The sequence below is a fragment of the Canis aureus genome, chromosome 1, assembly GCF_053574225.1.
Source record: "Canis aureus isolate CA01 chromosome 1, VMU_Caureus_v.1.0, whole genome shotgun sequence".
NCBI classification, from domain to species: Eukaryota; Metazoa; Chordata; class Mammalia; order Carnivora; family Canidae; genus Canis; species Canis aureus.
This window is the reverse complement of record NC_135611.1, coordinates 34943683-34960834: the sequence shown is the minus strand read 5'-3', so window position 1 is coordinate 34960834 and position 17152 is coordinate 34943683. Positions and strand designations below refer to the sequence as shown.

General features: G+C 38.0%; 1 protein-coding gene across 3 annotated transcripts in view; it reads left to right on the top strand.

Moving 5' to 3' along the window:
* The window catches only part of HIVEP2 (HIVEP zinc finger 2), a 192226-nt gene that overhangs the window by 108594 nt on the left and 66480 nt on the right, over nucleotides 1-17152 (top strand). The window lies entirely within an intron of this gene.

The window sequence follows — 17152 nt, the reverse complement described above, 5'->3', positions numbered from 1 at the left end:
TTTAAACCATTCTCATTTTACAGAAGGCTTGTTTTCTATGATAAGAATAGAAACCTTAAAATCTTGCTCAATTCAACTTCCTCGTTGCACTCTGTGTGGAAAGCTCTCGAGGTAGAGAACTCCTAACCAAGAAGAGTTTGGGCTTTTAGCAAATTACTGGTGCTGCCAAGACAAAATTTAGTGGGAACAGGACTTTGGCTACTGCTAAAATGTCAGTTTTGTAAAGCCTGCTCTGTCAAACAGATTTTTGGCATCAGAATTCTAAATGATACTGATTTTAAGGTTTGGTAATTTTTTTTTTAATCCAGGCAAACTCATGCTTTAATTAACCCTTTACACAGTAACAGAAAATTTGGAAAAATATTTGTATTTCTAGTCCAGGTCACAAGACTTGAATTTCTGAAATTCTAAATGATATGCACAATTCTAAATTGTGCAGGTTGTCATTCAATTTTCCTCTGAATGAACTGAAGCTATTTAAAAACCTGATGGCTGATAATGAATAAGAGAACAAATGAATAATCATTTGGGGAGCAGACTTTGAAACCAAACTAACTGTGTCTGTTTCACCTATGGGCATCTTAAGACATGATGAGGTCAGGTGGTTTTTCAGGGATCTGGTTGCATGATTCATATGATTCCAACAACTGCTTTAGATTTGTCTGAAATAATCTCCCTTGAGACAACTGCCCTGGAACTTGATTTGTTAGTGTGGCTTTTGAGTATTCAGTGAGTGTAGAAATATTAAGCATGGAAACCCCAGGATATCTTTTCATTTTGTGTATAAGGCTCATGACCCAAGATACATTTGTGACCAGTAATTTACATTGTTGTGGGCATATGGTGCCATTCAGAAAAAAACAAAAAAAAATTTTGGTAATTAAAGAGATATAAAGCAGTTAGATGAAAAACTGCTTCCTGAAGGAAGAGAAACATTAAAAAAAAAGTTTTAAAAGCAAAACCTTAATTCTTCAATAGCTGTAATAGATGCTAGAAAATTAAAATTAATGCTGCACACCAGTGCTGCACTTATTTCTCTTTGTCCTCACAAGATTGGCTTTTACAGTTATTCGCAAAGTACCCCACAGTGTTACAGTTAAATTTTGGTTGGTGGGACCTCACTTAAGGCATGTTTAGGAAGACTATACAGATTATGTTCTGTGAGTACTGCTAGGGAATGAACATGGCCTGGCCATTGAGTACAGCTGGACTTCTCGCCTATCACATCGTGAGCTCTGGGAGCCTTTGCTTAAAAGTCAGCTCACTGGGGTCACTGTGTTTTAATATAATAATATTTTTTTAGTCAAATAAATTCATAAGATTAGCTGAGGATTAAACTCCTGGCTGTTAGTAGGGGCTCAATAACTAAAGGTATTTCTAATGATGGTTAGTAATGGTGATGGTAGTTGTATCATTATTTAAACATAACAATACTTAACATTTTCCTAATCATGTGACTGATTCTTTAGCCTGTCGTTGAGGATTAGGATGGGTAAGGAAACACTTCATAGGAAATTGGCATGGTGGACCTGACTTTGTCCATTAGCCCAAGTGAGGATATTTTTTTCAAATGATACATCTTAAAAATTTGCCCAATTTTCCACCCCAGATTAGGTGTAAATAGAAAACAGTTTCCATGATAAGAAAGTAAAACCCTCACCATTAGAATTACCTTTCTCTTAGGATGCATTTTGTAAAATATAGTAAAAACAAGTGATTTTATCTTTTTATCAATAATATTGTTCCTCATTCATTGCCATTTTCTTTCATGTCGCCAATGCTTTTTTTTTCTTTAATTTAAATTCAATTAGCCAACCTATGGTACATACTTAATTTCTGATATGGTGTTCAGTAATTCATCAGTTGCATATAATACCCAGTGCTCATCACATTACATGCCCTCTTTAATGCCCATCACCAGGTTACCCCATCCCCCTACCCACCTTCCCTCCAGTGACCTTAATTTGTTTGTTAAGAGTCTCTCATGGTTTGTCTCCTTCTCTAATGACTTCCCATTCACTTTTTCCTTCTTTCCCCTATGATCCTCTGTGCTGTTTCTTATATTCCACATATGAGTGAAACCATGTGATAAGTGTCTTTCTCTGCTTGACTTATTTCACTCAGCATAATACCCTCCAGTTCCATCCACATCAATGCAAATGATAAGTATCCATCCTTTCTGATGGCTGAGTAATATTCCAGTGTGTGTGTGTGTGTGTGTGTGTGTGTGTGTGTGTATACCACATCTTTATACATTCATCTGTTGATGGACATCTCAGCTCTTTCCACAGTTTGACTGTTGTGGACATTGCTGCTTTGAATATTGGAGTGCAAGTGCCCCTTTGGGTTGCTATAGTTGTATCTTTGGGATAAACACCTAGTAGTGCAATTGAAGGTCTATTTTTAACTTCTTGAGGAACCTCTGTACTGTTTTACATAGTGAGTGTACCAGCTTGCATTCTCATCAACAGTGTAAGAGGGTTGCCCCTCACCAACATTTGTTATTTCCTGTCTTCTTCTTAACTTCAGCTATTCTGACTGGTGTAATATGGTATCTCATTGTGGTTTTGATTTGTATTTCCCTGATGCCAAGTGCTGTGGAGCATTTTTTCATGTGTCTATTGGCCATTTGTATTTCTTCTTTGGAAAAATATCTGTTCATGTCTTCTGCCCATGTCTTGTCTGGATTATTTGGGTGTTTTGGGGATCTTGAGTTTGATAAGTTCTTTGTAGACCTTGGATACTAGCCCTTTATCTGATACGTCGTTTGCAACTATCTTCCTGTTGCCTTTTGGGCGAAGCAACTTCTTGCTAGATAGGATTCCAAAGGCAAGGGGAACAAAAGCAAAAATGAACTATTGGGATTTCATCAAGATAAAAACTTCTGATTTTTTGATTCATCTTGAAATTATTCATTTTAAGGTAATATTAGCTGGACTATGGCCTTTTAATAATGTGCTCAGATTTATATTTTTTCATTGCATCAGATGTAATTATTTAAGAATTATGTAAGTGGTGGGGCACCTGGGTAGCTCAATCGGTTAAGCATCTGCCTTTGGCTAAGGCCATGATCTCAGGGTTCTGGGGTCAAGTTCCACGTGGAGTCCTACATCGGGCTCTGTGCTCAGTGGGAAGTCTGCTTCCCCTTCCCTCTTCCTCTGCTCTTCCCCCTGCTTGTGCTCTCTCTCAAATAAATAAATGAAATATTTAAAGAAAAGAATTACATAAGTGACATTTTTTCTTTAGGCTGAGGAGAGGTAAGAAGGAAGGTGAAAATTCTTAACATGTTCTGTGAGTTGGGCTCTGTGCTACAGGTGCTTAATCTTTTTAAAGTAAGAATTAAGAATCCCATATTCACTTGAGGAAATTGGGTTTCAGAGCAGTTAATTATTTAGCTGAGAATTATATGTCATTATAGATAATAATTTCTGGATCCGGAAGTCATTGAAATCAAATTTAATTTATAAATAATAAAATAAAATAACTAAATGAATTAAATAAATAATTTAAATATATACGTCATTACTTGCACAAATATGGAAAATAAAAGTGAGGACAGCTTTAATGCATTCTATGTGGATGCATTTTAGCAGACCTTATAAAGACTTGATAAAGTTGCAACTTAGATTTACTCTGTGCTTTCTACAGCTTTGATATAATTTTTCCAGCTACCACTTCAAATTCAGAGTAGATCTTATGAGGTTCAATGTGTTGTGGCCTTCAAAATATTTCCTTTTATGTGGGGTCATTTTTTATAGCTTTTCAGATACATACAGCTCTTCTGTTTGGGTCCTTAATGCTTTTAGGTAACTGAAGAATGTGTCAGTATTTATGAATGAGCATTACCGCAATGATAGGAAGCCTAGACCCAATCTCTACTTACCAGTACTGCTGTTTCTTTTGCCATTACAGTCTGTGTGAATGGAGCCCATTACTGTTAGCTTCTTGGGCCACATGGTTTCATTTTTCCAATATTATCTCTTTCACTCTTAACACACATGTGATACTTCCTGCTTTGTCTTTCAAGCATTTTGCTTGGCTGTACCTTCATACATTCCTGCATTCAATAGTTTAATTCTTCATTTATTTGTCATTCAGTCAACAAGCATTAATTAAACCAGCAGTATGAACAAAGCACATTTTGTTTCATGAGAGTATTTTGTCATCTGAAAACCAACTGAGGGTTGCTTTTATATCATTTCATAGTATTCCCTTCTGCCTACCCTCTTGCCTCTTGAATTTAGCTTGCAGTGAAGGGTGGTTGTCGGGGGGTAAATCTCTCCTCCTTTATCCTCCACCCAAAACCTACACAATGGGACTTAGTAATTATATTTCTTGTTTCTCTGATGACGTGAAATTACCATTTGTGTAATGCTATACAGTTTACAAATGGCTTCCATGTTGCATTATCTCACTTTAGACAATAAATGTTATGTACTTACTACTCACATTTTATTTTGTGTATGCAGAAACGGAGGCTCAAGGCTCAAATCACAACTGAGTGATTTGCTCAAAGTCGCCAACTTCAGCTCTGGTTCCCAAAACTTTAGATAGCATGTCATTCGCTGCCAGGTCACCAGTCTAGTTGACTGTCAGTGTTCAAATATTGGAACTTTGTTGATGCAGTCACTCTATTCTGTTCAGTATGAATCAAATAAGGAAATAGAAGCTATATGGAAATTTTGGAGAAGAATCAGGTCTCGTAGGGAATCTTAGAGGCAGTGTACCTTTACCTTCCTTGATGATACTGTTAAGTTCACCCAGTCACTCTCCCTGTTTTGAGAATCTCACAGACTCCAGACAACCCCATAAATGAAGAATGGATGTTTAGATAGTTTTCGTAGTAAATTGCTAAAGTGGATATTGGCCCAAATCACTCAGAGATCTTTATTTTTGAACCCGATATCACATTGGATTCTCATCCATGAATTGTCAAAAGACAAATTAACTTTGCATTTTCTACATCATCTATTTTTTGTATTATTGTATTTTGGTTAATTGCTCTTTACTGATATGAGAATCTGGTTAATTCTTTTATTTTAGTATTACTCATCTTCATTTTTTACCTCATTTCCCTCTGAGTTCCCATAACACTTTTTACTTCTCTCACATCACTTTTTGTATGTAGTTTTGTGCTTTATATTAAAGTAATTTATGTGAAGTTTTTCTCTCACATGCCACCCTGTAAGCTGTTTGAAGGCAAAGGCTGTCTTTATTTTGTGGATGTCCTCTTCAGCCTTGAAAATGGTGATTGAAAAAAATAGTAGATATTCAATAAATATTTGTTGAATTCAAAAAAATATTTGACTGTGAGTTTTCTTTTGAAATTCATTTTGGGGACTGCAAATTTATACCTGGGCACCGATTTAATTTTAATCATATTAATGAGATGAATCAGCAAGCCTGATACTTATTAAATATCCAGAGCAGAATCATAAGAACAAATTTATGTGTTTTTTTAATGATCTCTTTAAATGCGAAAAGCATCTTCTCTAAGTAGAATAAAAACAATACTTTCCCTCACAAATAAAACAAAACAGAAGCCCCTCTATTCCCCTGACAAGGACATTTTATTGTCCTTGTCTTGACCATGGGAACAAAATACAACGACCTTTGAAAAGATTTGATGAGATAAAATACAACATGGCCTCTAAGATAAAGGCTTCCTGGGAGATAGAGTGTAAATGTAATGTGAATGTGGGGCACAGCTGTCTGGGACAAAGGGTATACATTTAATTTGGTCTGTGGTGGTGGGAAGGCCCTGAACATTTTTAAGCAGAAGACAGATGTAGCGAGAGCTGCACATCAGGAAAATAAATCCAGCCAGGTTGTGCTGGGTGGCGTTGGGTGGGAGGTAGATTTGAGAGTGGGGTGCGTAGGTGCAAGAGTCCCTGAAAGCACAGAAGCCGCTTAAGAGACACTTAACATGAATTTGCACTAGAGCTGTCACCTCATGGTGTGCCTTTTACATCTCCTCCCACACTTACATCCCAGACGGAGGTACTTTAGAAAACTTTAGTGAACACTTGAGCCCAGATTCAGGGAATTCTTTCAGACTTAACTTCTCTAATCTCTTCCTCAGTTTCTGATTTCTCAGGTATGCATCATAGTATCCTTGTGACTATTTTCTGCTCCAATTGATTTCCTTAAGACTCTCCTGATACTTCCACAGGTCACTGTCTCTGGTCATTATCCCCAGATTCCATATACCTGAGGATACTGTGCCTAGGCTTATCCTTTGGAAATTTGCCAGTTGGACCCAGAATACCTTCTGATCTGATTTTGTGTAGCTGGTTCTCAGACTAGTATGGAGGGCCTAGACTGGAGGGGTAGCAGTAAGGATTGGCAGGACACAGGACACAGATAATACAAAGGATAGTGTGCAGGAAGCCAATGTAGGCCTTCCTGATTGGGTGTAGTAGATGTGTATATGTGTGTGTGTGTGTGTGCACATATGCCTTTGTATGTTTGCAATCGGAGAGTAGGGGAGCTGGAGGCAGGTGTCAGTGATGACACAAGGCTTTGAGCCTGGGAGTTTGAATGTTACTCTTACTAGGAAAAGAGAAGGGATGCCTGGGTGGCTCAGTGGTTGAGCCTCTGCCTTCAGCTCAGGGCGTGAACCCAGAATCCCGGGATCTAGTACCGCATTGGGCTCCATGCAGGGAGCCTGTTTCTCCCTCTGCCTATGTCTCTGCCTCTCTCTGTGTGTCTCTCATGAGTAAATAAATAAAATCTTTAAAAAATTAGGAAAAGAGAAGTGAAGAAAGAGACTGCTTTCAGTAGTAGGGTGATGAACTTGTGTACTTGTTGATTGTGAGATAAAAATAGATTTAAAAAGCATATATCATATAGTACTTGACTTTTCCTTTTTCCAGGAGGGTTGATAGTTGGAAACAGGAATTCACTGGAAGACTTGAGTCTTCCTCCTCTTTTTGCTGTATATTCTAGCTACTTAAATATTTCCCAAGAGCTTAGGGTAGTTTTAGGTTTTCTCAACCTTACCCCTGCCAACATCTCCCACAAATTCACCTCCTCAGGAACATGTGTACTTGTCAGAGTACTCACAGCAGCCAGAAGTGTGCCTTTCAGCATCCAAAAATAAAAACAGGGGGAAAATAGCTATCTTTTCCTTTTGAGGAGCATAATCATTGTCATCTCACGACTTGCTGAAATAGCACAGCAAAGGAACATTTTTTGGCAGGCTGGAAAATCTAGGGAATGCACAAACATATGCAGTTCTCTTTTGCTATGATGTGTTCAATTGAAGCAGTCCACTTCAGGAAAGCAACAGAATTTTTACTTGAGTATTAAAATTAAAAAAAAATGTATTCACTATTTGAATCTAAAGCCATTCTCTCAATTGGTAGTTTCTAACAACCAAATCCTTCAATTCTTAAATTTGATGGTGGCAGTGAGTTGGCGAGTTCCAGTGTAATCCACTCCCATTCCCATCCACTGAGAAGTTTTTGAATTTCAGAAGAGATACTCTTGATTGAATCAGTTTAAGAGCATATAATGATCCTGTAATTATCATTTGTCATTACCTTGTGTACTAATGATTAAAGCAAACATTTAATAACTGTGGGGCAGTAAATATATTTTAGATCTTGAGCCATAAAAAGATTTCCATTAACAGAATGTTTTGTGCACAAATAAATTATTCATTGACTGTAGCAGAGCTTAATTCTGTCATCAGCCTTAAGTGGAAATTTTGAAAACCCCAGTCATCACAGATGCCAGCACTAACTTGGCTTGAGCCCCCATCCTTCTTACATGGAACCTGAGTTTTTTTTGGCTATTTGTAAAAGCTGCAGTTAGGTTAAATTCAATGAATATTTATGACATTTCTGCCATATGCAATTTAGTGTTCTGGTGGTTGGAGGAATAAAATGATGAGGAAGTCTACATTTTAGCCTCTAAGTTGCTTATAAATCTAAAAGAGAGATAAGACTGCTACGTACCTGACTTGGATAGAAGAAAGCTCAAGTAGCATCCCCAGAGATGTGGAAGTAAAATGTGTTGCCCATTCAAAGGAAGAAACCATATGCACTTTCTTGTGGGTATGTGAGGGGGAAGGGCTTAAGGATCAAGAAGTATTTCCTGAGGAAAGCTTTAAAGACGGGTGAGGTTTTGACAGGTGGAGAGAATTATATCCACATAGGCAAAGAAATAGGTGGATGGTGTGGGTGTCCTCACAGAATGAAAAGTAACATGGTGTGTTTGCTAAGTGAGAAGGAGACATGGAAGAAAAGGAAAGAATAGTGTCAAGAGACCTATCGTGGGGAGGAACTTCAATGCATCATTAGCACATTAGTTTGGTTAGACATTTGAGAACCTTTCCCCATTTTTGAGTCAAGGAGTAATACAATGGGATTATTATTTTTTTTATATAATTATTTATTTATTTATGATAGTCACACAGAGAGAGAGAGAGGGGGGCAGAGACACAGGCAGAGGGAGAAGCAGGCTCCATGCACTGGGAGCCCGACGTGGGATTCGATCCCGGGTCTCCAGGATCGCGCCCTGGGCCAAAGGCAGGCGCCAAACCACTGCGCCACCCAGGGATCCCCGGGATTATATTTTTGAAATATACCTCACCTCACCTTCTAAGTAAGAGGTAGAAAACCTGGGGGAATAGAAGTTAGAGGCTATCGGAATAATCTCCATGAGAAGTTATTAGGTTCTAAATTGGGTTGGTTGAAATAGGAATACACAGGAGGGGACACATGGGATTGAATTGTCTGTAGGTTTAAGCCTGTGATTGGCAATGGAGGGGTGCAGAATAGGATGGAGTTAAACATTGCTTTCAGTTCGACAACTTCAGTAAACTTTCGAATCTCACTAATATTGATGGAAAGCCAGTCACGTACAAAACCTTGTGCTTGGTACTAGAAGTGTGTAGTGATAAAAACAAGTGTGATCCTCTTTCCAAGTAGCCGAAAACTTAAGTGATAAAATACATCCTCAGTTAACTAAAATCCAAAGCAGATCATGATCAGTGCGACAGCACGGGTAGTACCGAGGGTTATGAGAACACGAAGAAGAGAGGTATTAATTTTGATACTGAAAAAGTGAGGAGCATACAAGGGAGAAGATGCTTCATCTGTGCCTGGAAGATTCGAGAGAGGATTGATTCCAAGGTATTTTAGCTATCAGAATTGTAGTTGGAAACCAAGAGAAGCAAGTACCAAGCTAAGAGGGGAGGAACTTTTTATAGAAAGAAGAGCTTTTACTTATTGTCTGTTGTGTGTCAGATTTTGAGCTGGGAGCACAACACTTAATTAAGGAAGGGATGTCTAACAGTGTCCAGTGCTGCAAAGTAGTCATCAATGTTATGGTCTAAGAAAGGGCCATTGTCTTCTGCAGTTTATAGATCACGGGTGGCCTTTGAAGAGATTTCAGTAGGGTAGGAGTGAGAACATTCTAAAGATTATAACCTATCTCAAAGATATAACTAAACTACATCAATGAGGGGATCCCTGGTTGGCTCAGCGGTTTAGTGCCTGCCTTTGGCCCAGGGCATGGTCCTGGAGTCCTAGGATCGAGTCCCACATCAGGCTTCCTGTGTGAAGCCTGCTTCTCTCTCTGCCTATGTCTGCCTCTCTCTCTCTCTCTCTCTCTGTGTGTCTCTCATGAATAAATAAATAAAATAAAATTTAAAAAAAACTACATCAATGAGATGTAGTGATTCCTCCTTAGTGGGTCAAGTTTATCTTAGCCCTGGTAGATCCTAGTGCCTGGCTGGTCTTAGAGATATCACCTGAGAATATGTTGGTCCTGAGAAATCTTTGCAAAATATTTAAATATTACAAAAATGTTATATTCTTAGACTGTTGTCAGACAAATAAAAGATTTCAACACTTATTACCAGCTTCCCTCTTCCTCCTTCCCACTCCTCCCCTTTGAGTACTCAGCTGGTTATGGTGAGCATATTTACCACACCCTTGGCTCAGGGTCGGGGAAGTCCTCGGGCTCTCCTTGGCCCGTTTCCCATGTGGGAGACTTCCATGGAGAACAATCCAGGGAAGTGTGTGCCCGCATGCGCGCGCGCTTACACACACACACACACACACACACACACACACACACTAGTTCTTTTCCTGTCCTCAAGGATATTCATGTGCCAATAAACAGACAAAATATAGCGTCATAGACAGGCATATTGTGTTGCATTCACTATGAGGAAACAGGGAAAAGATGCAGGGATCTAGGAGGCAGGAAGGATACCACTGACAATTTAACATTTAGGAATAATAATAGAACTTAAAAATTTTAAATTGCTTTGTGAAAAAAAAAATAAATTGCCTTGTGAGGATGACTAGCATATAAGCATGGAATGTAAAGGAAAAAAGGTAAAATTTATATCATAGTTATATTTGGTTGGTTTTTGTTGTGTGGGGGGAGCGTTAAACCAATTATTACAGCAAACTGGACACAAAGAACTTTCACAGATGTGCCCAAAATATTACAAAGGAGAATTTTAAATTATATCAGACTACTTTGCAATTTAAAAGGAATAGGAGAAAACTTAAAAGGAATAGTAGAATTGAGGAAGAAGCACTTTCTCCTTAACCCCACAAATGCATAATAGTACTTGTTAAGTATGTTAAGTGTGAATGTGTTTATAATCATTCATTCATTTATCTGTTCAGTCCTTTGATCACTCAATCAATAAACATTTCCCGAGTTCCTATTGTATCCCTGGCTGGGGGCTGGGAAATATAGCTGAGTAGAGAAGAGAATTGTAACATTTTAAATAAAATACATTCTTCTTAAGTGTTCCATCTGCTAGAATACAGTAATGCAGTTACTAGATTAATGGTAATGAGACTCCTCAAAGCTTTGGAAGAAATTGCCATGTGTTCTCATCAGACTTTATGTAGTACAACAGGTGAGATTCTTTTTCCATAAGAGTTGAATGGGCAAGATATTTTATCGGGCTGCTTTTCCCCTTGTCTTAGCAGAAGTCTTGGGATAGATAGAGTCAGTATGTTTATTTGTGTATATTTGTAAATATTCTAAGTATCCTCAGGGAATTCCCCAAATGTAGGGGCACACTCTACCTCTGAAAGCACTGTCAAGATTTTTTTAGGTAGCAATCAAACTCAGGAGTGAGAAGGAACAGTGAGGCTGACTCAGGCTGGTCTCCCAGGCACAGTAAATTTAAGAATGTGGGGATATGTTCCTTGCCAGCTAATGCTTTTTTCTTTTTACTCTTTTATTTATTATGTCTCCTTGCCCCATTTTTGTGATTTTCTACTATGTTTTCCGACTGGTGATGAGGCTCATCAGTTTCTGTCTTGGAAGATTTATTTTAATTTTGGTTTGATGATATTGTATGAGAGGACAAGCAAGGCATTCTGTTTTTCCCCCAATTGCTTTGCAGTACACATTCACAAATATTTGGGTCAGTGTAGCATGCCACCATGTTTACTTCTATTTTAAGTAATTAAAATTCAGTTGAACTAAGAAACCTATGGAATCTTCATCACAGAACTCTTAATCTTGAGTTCTTTTGTTTTCAAAGCATATAAAACATAATATGTGCATCATATATACATAAATGGCAATAGTTTTCATTTTAAGTGGCAATGGTTTTCATTATGTCAAAATGTAAACTGAGTTTTGGGAGGCGATGAACATATTAACATATATTTTACAGACTTTCTAACATATTTTAATTAAACTATGTTAATATGGAAGTTTATTAAAATGTTTATGTGGATTTTTTTAATTCTAGGGAGAAAGAAAAGTTAATTTCACTTTGGTATTATTTTCTAAATGGTTTGCGTTTGTGTTTGTATTACTCTAAATTTCCAAATATAAAGGGACAACTCTGTTCAAAACATTTATTGTGCTAGTGTAAATTGTTGGAAAAAACTTGCTGCAAGATTTATTCTCCAAACTTCAGAACTGGATAATGAGCAAAAATGTGAAAGGCTCACTTCATTCTCTTTGGCCTTCACTGCCATTCTTCCTTTTTCAAGACCTTAATTTTAATAGTCTGGTAAAGAAATGCACTGGGGGTGTGAAGATGGTGGAGTATATGTCAGCCAAAAGCCTTGGAGGGAGGGAGAAGACAAAGGAAAGAGGGAAGAGAATACACCAAGAAAATGGTTTTGTCTATAGATGTATGCAATTTATCAGACTCAAACTACAGAATCCCCTCCTCTCTCACTCTGGTACATGTTTCACTCAGGGATATTTAACTGTGATTTTATATCGAGCTTAGATGAGCAGAGGATATTCAATATGGGCATTGAAGGGCATTAACTATTACGTCCCTAGCTCCTTGGACTGGATCTGAGCCATCACATTATGTGGCGACAAGATATGCACAAAAATCATTGTGAGATTCTAAAGAAGAGTGGAGGTAAAAACCTGATGAAACTGTTTCCATGACAATTTTGAGGGAGAATTGGTTTAGAAGCCAAAGTTGGTTTGGACCTTAAGAACACATAACTTGAGATTTGGCTTTACCGCCTTTATTTGTGGGGCCTTCAGGGCAAGAACGCAACTGGGGGCCCACAGGCATTCTTCTTAACTTGATCAGTGATGAAATCTTTATAAAGAATATGAAGTTGCAGGGGCTTCATCTGACCTGGTCAAGTTGTGAACTTGATGAGAATAATTTTCTGGCTCAATTTTTGTTGTTTTGAACAGTAATTAAATGATCATTAAATAAAGAATTTGTCATGTCCTGTTAGTGAATTTTATGTGGGTCATGCCTGATAAAAGTCTGCTTATTATCATTATTTCCAGCTTAAAACATTTAAGCAAAATGATGGTTTTATATTTTCTATTGCTTTTTTTCTTTCTTGACTTGTCCTCATTCTCAGTTACCTAAAGGATTTAAATATAAAATGTTAACTGTATTCAAAATATATAAAGTATCAATATGTTTTTCTTAACAATGTAAATTAGAGTAATTAAAAAGTAACACAAATGTTAGCTTTTGTAAATCCAAAAGCTAAACATTTTCAAAAAAGCTATTTTTTAATTAAATATCCAAAATAACTTTGAAGTCAAAAGGCAATCCATATTATAGGGAATGTATAAGACATTTTAAATCAAAAAATTTTTAAATAAAGCTAAAATCTCTTCATGTACTTTTTAGAAATGTAATTGTCTTCATAACTATTTTAATTGAAGTAATGTATATACAGGCTTAGTGCTCAGTGTTCTTTTAGTTGCTAACGTAAAGAATTAATATCACATTTCATGCACTTTACATCAGCACAAATTTAAGAATAAGAATTATTTACTTATAAAATATTATTTGGGCACCATGTGTGATTTTTCCAGTTGTACCACGGATGCATTCATCATTCTAGCACTACTGATCAGAGTGCTATGAGAAGCAAGAAAAAGGCATGCTTGGCAGTACTTTGTTATACAAGAATCTGTTGCATTTGTGCCATTTAAGAGCAATGACCAGGTACTCTGTGTTTCCTTTTACTTAGGTATTAATGCTGCTCACATTTTTTCTGCTTTTGAAATGGTGTCTAACTCCATGCTCTGCAGTGGCACACCCCACAAACCTTCAGGGCATTTAAACTCAGTCACTTTCTGATTGGGGCAAAGAGATCACCCACAAAATGTGGAGATACATTTCCCTGGCATTGAAACAGCTATCGTCAGGAGCTAACGATAACGTTTAGGGTTACAGGACATTTTGATGCTGATGACAGAGGTGCACATATAGTTTTCAATGCATTTTTTTCTTTTCTTTTTTTTTTTTCCTTTTAACTGGGCTCCACAAGTGTGAAGCCCAATGCAGGACTTGAACCCTCTACCCTGAAATCAAGATCTGATCTAAAATCAAGAGTTGGATGCTTAACCGACTGAGCCACCCAGGCGCACCTCAGTCCATTTCTTCTGGGTGTGTGTGTAGTATGTGGGCTTTCTAAAGTGTGGGACCCAAGGCAAGAACTCCTCCTGCCTGCCTGTGGGATGTCTGAGCATTAACATTCTCAAGAGTGGGACCCTTTGCAGAGACAGCAGAGGGGTTCCTTGCTGAGGACACTAGGGGAACTGGTGCTGGAAGGAAGAAATGGCAGATGGTGTTGTGACGGTCTGGCTGTCAGGCTGCCTGTGGGTTCTTGTAAGTCTCCCTTGCTGGCATTCTAGAAATACTTGGTGAGGGCTTCTCAAGGGGCATTAATACCATGTGAGTAGGTAGCGCTGGGATGGGATCTGTGGTTAATTGGTGGTGATGCCCCTTCATCTGTGTATTCCTATAGGGTGAGAGGGAGTGTCTGGGCAACTTATTTCCAAGTCCCTCTTGGATAGGGATGGGGAACAATGCTTCCATCCTGTAAGTCTGCTTCTCTCCACATATTTGGAAAGGATAAGAGGATTCTTTTCCTTCATGAATACTCTATGGAGGGAGCTGGGTACACAATTCAATCACTGATCCTAGATCATTAGAATTATAAATGGATTTGTTATTTACCTACACTGGAGATCTTAGCTCCAGATAGAATTCAGAGGATCTGAGAATTTGATTTAGAAAAAAATTCTAATTTTATTTTCACTAACCTCTAACTGAACTTCAGCACTCCCTACATTATTAATGCAGACAACGGACAAAAACCAGTAGTTGTAGCAATATCTGTGCCTTTATCTGCAGTAGAATTAACAAATATTTTTACATCACATTACTCTTATGGCTAGCATCTCAAAGTATCTTTGTGATTGTGACTACTCAAAATTATGGTGGATATTATCTTGCTCTATATCTTGTTTCTGATTTTTAATAATCACATATATTCTGTCAACAAATTTGTTTTAAAATTTTTCTGAGATTATTATATGTCATTATAATCAGTCTCCTTTATAATCTTCTGTATTTAATTTTATGTAGTTAAAATATTATGGTAGGAAGGGGTCCACAGTCTTCATCAGACTGCCAGAGGGGCTCATGGCAGCAAGAAGGCTGAGAAGCTTTAATGTATATGAATGAGATCCCATATTTCCCTATGAAAGGTCAAGACTTAGAGAGTGTAGTGAGTTACTTTAGGTCACACAGTACAATAGAAATTAAAAGAGGTATCCTTCCTGCACCATGTGGCCTCCTGGCACCTCAATCCTGATCTCAGGTGCCAGGGAATTAGCTCCTTAGTTTTATTCAGCAAACCCTTTGATTATGGTGAAGGCCAATTCAGTGTCCTTTGTTTGCACTTCCCTAGCCTGTGTTGTCCTTCCTCCCACTTCTCCTTTCCAGGCCTGCTGGTGGTGGTGATGAAAGGTGGTTATCTCTAGGAGTACTTACCCCCTAGATCCCACAACATCACAAAGCACATGCCCTAAGATACCTGAGGGGGTCAACAGAAAAAATAGAAAATTCAACCCTGATTGCTTGGCCCAGTTTTAATGATGGTATTTTAGGCAGTATTGATAGCCTCATAATAGCTGGGGAAATCTTTCAGCCAAACCCCTGGGGTCTCTTAAATTAATTTAGGAGCTCTTGTCAGATTCTCTCCTCTTTATTTTAGACTAACACATGCCTGAAATATCAGCGGAAAATTATAGAATTAATAATATTTAGATTTTACTCGTTAGTGCCATTTCTAAGCACTGTATAATCTTCCTAACAGTTTTAACGTTGTTGTTACCCATGTATTACAGATGGGAAGATTAAGGCACAGAAGGCCTAGGTAACTTGCTGGAAGTTATGTCTATGTCTACTAAGTGTTAAAAGTGGGATTTGAAAGAGGTATTCTAATTCCAGAGTCCACAATCTGGGCCACTATGCTACATGTCTGGCTATTACATCAGTGCTTGATACCACTGTTATCCAATCCCTGTTTTCCTTGGTTTGGGGTTAGGCTAGGAACCTACATATCTGGGGTGAAGGCAGCCTTTGGATTATTTTGATTCAGTTCTAGGAGAAACTCTTTTCAGTCTCTTGGAGCTGGCCCTAAAAGGTACTGTGTCGTTTAGTTCAAAGTCTGTTGGGCTTTTAATCCCTTGCTCGTATGTAATCAGGCAATATGGAGAAGGAAAAACATGTTCATATTCAAAAAGTTTAGTAGTGCTGCAGAATGCTAACTCTGGGTTGACTTTGTCTCCATGTTAAGGGCATGACAGTGCTTTAATCTTTGCATTTGAAGCCTTCTTGTCAGCGACATTGACAAAGACACCTTTGAGAATCTATATCTGAATTCTTGTGTTTTGAAAAATAGTTTGTTAGTGTTTCTCTCTGAGCACTAGTTGGTGTTTTGCCAACTAGCTAAACGTCTGCAAATCTGAATGCTGGCTGAGAAGCTAAAGCTTGCCGTAACCAGTTATCCCCAGATGGCCAGATTCCGTTGGTACCACTTTTATAGATGCTCACTGGTTGCATACTTGGGGTTATGAGGTGTACTGTTCCACTTGTTTTTGCCAGCCATGCACAGTACATTACTTGATAGGTTGAGACAGATGGTATAGCTCAAACTAAAATGATGAGGGAGAAAGAAAGTGGAAAAAAATAGAAAAGGGGCACTTGATTTTCTAATTCGCATTTCGGAAGTGAATTTTAACTTCTGTGATTGACTAATAAATGCAGTGTTGCTCTAGACTTGAATTCATTAACGTCTGTTTAAACAGATATAACTGAGTAATCAGCAGGAAGCAATCTCTTCCTTCATGGATGCTGTCCCAAACTTCATAGAGTCTACTCCAGACTTGAAAATGCTGGACCATCGGAAGGTGTCGAAAATAGACCCGAGTTTTTCAGAACAAGATACACCACCACCAATACCAATCAAAACAAAAAGATCCCAAATATATATATATATATATATATATATATATATATATATATATATAGCCTGGTGAAGTAGTGGTGATAAGCACAATTAATCAGTTTTTGTGCAGCTGCTTCCTGACATTTCTGCAAATTGTTGTGGAAAAATTAATGAAGGTTAGATCAGTAATGGTTTCAAGCTTGGCCAGTGGAAAGTATGACAGTGTTTCCATCAGCAATTAAGCTGGGCTGCTTTCTTTTTTCTATAGGGGAAGTGGTATGATGTGTGTTCTCCACAGGAAATGGAAAAGGGCAGCTGAACCGTGAGCAGAGTTATGGAGGAGCACCCTGGGAGTGCTCCACCAGGCTCCCCTGGATGCGCACTGCAGATTTGCATTTGTGGCAGAAAGGAGTTTGCTA